The sequence below is a fragment of the Mytilus galloprovincialis genome, chromosome 11, assembly GCF_965363235.1.
Source record: "Mytilus galloprovincialis chromosome 11, xbMytGall1.hap1.1, whole genome shotgun sequence".
NCBI lineage: Eukaryota > Metazoa > Mollusca > Bivalvia > Mytilida > Mytilidae > Mytilus > Mytilus galloprovincialis.
The window spans coordinates 62,948,794-62,952,246 of NC_134848.1; the positions used below are offsets into that span (position 1 = coordinate 62,948,794).

Sequence of the window (3,453 nt, forward strand, 5' to 3'; positions counted from 1 at the left end):
CCGTTAGGGGTTTAGTATCATACCATCATAACATATATGAGAAGAACATAACCCGTGTCATGCCAACAATTGGTTTTTGAATAAATGTGTTTAGTTCCGATGCAAAGACCCTATAAGTGAATCAATATTAACGCCAAAATATGCAATCTTTAATGACCTGACAACAGTATCGTAACGATATACCTTTTATATGATGTATATACAAGAACATGATTTGACGAAAAATTATAAACAACAGAGTGAAGAGGGTCGTATTCATGGTAACTTTATGAAACTAACAAGTAAACAAATACAGGTTTACCGTTGTAACAATTGTTGATTGCCATAAAAGGCTGATTAGTATTGCTAATGAAATCAATGACCAACAGATTACAATATATTATAACTATCTATAATCTTTGTATAAAGTATCTGCATTGAATTGCATCTGAAATAGTAAAATACTGACATATTATATCTTTTCCAGGTCAATAATCTGTATTGAATGGCTGAAGAATACAAACCTAGCTCAAATGTATATAGAGGAATGAAGAGGCCTCACATATAACTGACTGTCATTGGGTAATTTTATTATTAACAAAAAATTGAGAATGGAAATGGGGAATGTGTCAAAGAGACAACAACCTGACCAAAGAGCAGAAAACAGCCAAAGACCACCAATGGATCTACAACACACTGAGAAAATCCCCCACACAGAGGCATGCTTCAGCTACCACCTAAACAAAAATGTGTACTACTCCCGGGAACATGTGGTCAAGGTGATAATGAATGTTATAAATGAACTAAAATTAAAAATCATACAAGACTAACAAAGGCCAGAGGCTCCTGACTTGGGACAGGCGCCAAAATGCGGTGGGGTCAAACATATTTTGCAAGATCTCAACCTATCCTTATACCCATGTCTATAGTTAGCCATTGTAGAAAAACAAAAACAATAGGCGCAGTAAATCTCAGTTTAAAAGAAGTCATAGTCCTATGTCAGAATAGGAAACTAAACAAACAATGCAAAATGACGATACATAAATTTACAAAGGACTACTAGCAGTTACTGACATGTTCCTCAGACATATGTGAACTTAACTAAATGTCATACACTATATGTTTTATCACTTTTTGAATTTTTTTTAGCATATGAAATATATCTTGAATATATTGTACCAATGTTTTTATTACGATATTTTTTGTTGGTACCCTAACAAATACCGGTAGGAAAATAATTTCTTTTGTTTTATTCCAATACAGATACATGAAGTCAGACTAAATGTTTTTGAACCTTGCATATTTACATGTACTTGAACTTGTTTCATAATTTAGCAAAATTACTTTGTTCAGTAAAATTTCTAAACAAATGTATAGTTTTGTAGACATTGGCCTCATACAAATAGCATTTTATTGAACTTGGGCAAATTATATTTCAGCAAAAGACTTTGCCATCCAATAAATGTATTTCATCTTGGAAGAAAAAGAACAACAGTCCTGATGATGGTGACAGGTCAAATTAATCTAACAGGTAACACATACATGACACATTGTTGGAAGGCATTTCCATTTAAACATACATGCATGCATATTGGGACCAGGGAAGACACTTAGAGATCCAAAATTACAATGTAGGGGGGGGGGGGGGTAATTGCAATGAAAATGTTAGTGACATTTTCAATTGGCTTCTATCAGTTGTTACCCTATTATGAATGTGTTTTCCTGTGTACAATGTGTGATTAAAAGGAAGAGCCTAAGGCTATATAATGCACACTCCTTTTTATTGATTAAGTATAAATTTAACAATATTAACTATAGAACTTTGAAAAATCTGTACTTTTTTCATCTGTTTTATTTATCCTTTCATGGATGGGCACTTGTTGTTTAACCTACATGTACATTATTGTTATGTTAGTTAAGTAAAGTATAATAATTGATTAAACCCAGATTTTGGTTAAATACAGCCTCCTTTTGTTGTGCTTGATATCCTAATTTTTTTTTATATTAAGATAAGTAAGTTAACACTTATTGACAACAAATATAATATTTTTTTTACAACCAGTATATATTTTAAATGGAGAGTTCGAAAGAGAGAGTCGAAAAAACAATGCACAAAACCAGACAAATTGAAACAAATGCATGACATAGATGTGTTGAAAAACAGAAGGAATGTTTCTCTGTTTAAGAGTTATTGTATGGACTACAAACACAATACAAACCCTCTTAAAACCCAGGTTATATCAGGTGTTAAGAGTGAGCATACACTGCTTGTATATGATTTATAGTTCATAACAGTCTGTCATTCTGTACCTCTGTCAAACCTTGTAAATTAGCCATACTTGGTATAGAATAAAGATTATTTGTACACAATGATTTTCAATGTAAAGTTTCACATCTATATAGGAAAATAACTTTGTATAATTTTCATATTTCTGTTTCCTGTAAACTAGTAACGATTACCAGTATAGTTGTATAGTTCTGAGCATTTTGTCAAACATCTAAACTTGTAATAATATACCGTGAACATTTTGGTACAGGATTGTGGGTAAAACTCTTAAAATATAAATATTTCTGAAACAATTGTACATGTAATAACAATTATCCACTTCATGATATCCATTGCCAAAAAATGTTGTATAGTCTGATTATAACCACATAATTTACTTTGCTTTTCAGATACTAGTGAAGAAATCAAGAAACAAGAGTAGACACCATTTGACCAACTGTGCTTACAGTACTTGTGCAACAGTTGTGATTGATGTCCATATTACATTGTAGTATGATAATACATGTACTTTACAGCATCCACAGAATTATCATCTTGGTCGTCAATGCCTCTCATTTCATAATAAATTGCATTTGTTATTTAGGTTGTATGATTTTTTAAAACGACTTTTTTGTTATTAATGGAGTGGAATGTTGAAAAACAAATGACAAAGATAATTGCTGAATGAAGTGCAAGTACTTTTTTAATGTTTTAAATAAATAATCAGTATGGCGTTTGACTCTTGCCGGTTTGAGTGAATTAAAATAGATATTTCTTATTTATTTCCAGTACATTAAAAAGCACTTTATCACACAATCTGTGGCAGATCCAGAAATGTTCATAAGTTGGGGCCCACTGACTGCCTAAGAGGGGGTCCGGCCCGCTCCAGTCATGCTTCAGTGATTCCCTATATAATCCATCAAATTTTTTTCCAGAAAAGGGGGGGGGGGACTGGGCCCCCTAGCCCCCTCAAATCCGCCTCTGACAATTAAATGAAAATAAATTTGCTGTAGCTATTTGTTGTATTTTGTTTTCATTGTTTATTTCTGACATATAAAAGTTTAAACCCCTAATTTTTACAATATATATAAATATCAAGGATTAAAAAAAAAAACAATTTGAAACTAGAAACACTTTTATTATCCTAAAAATTGCATTTTAATATTAAAACCAAAGGTAAGGAAGGAAGAGCACTATCAAGTGTACCT

At 31.9% G+C, this 3,453-nt stretch overlaps 1 long non-coding RNA gene across 1 annotated transcript; it reads left to right on the forward strand.

Annotated features, from left to right (window-relative positions):
- Positions 1-407: 407 nt before the first annotated feature.
- Positions 408-2,978, forward strand: LOC143052586 (uncharacterized). The gene is made up of 3 exons (XR_012971158.1): positions 408-561; positions 1,419-1,510; positions 2,656-2,978. It is a non-coding gene; the product is annotated as an uncharacterized LOC143052586 (long non-coding RNA).
- Positions 2,979-3,453: the final 475 nt, after the last annotated feature.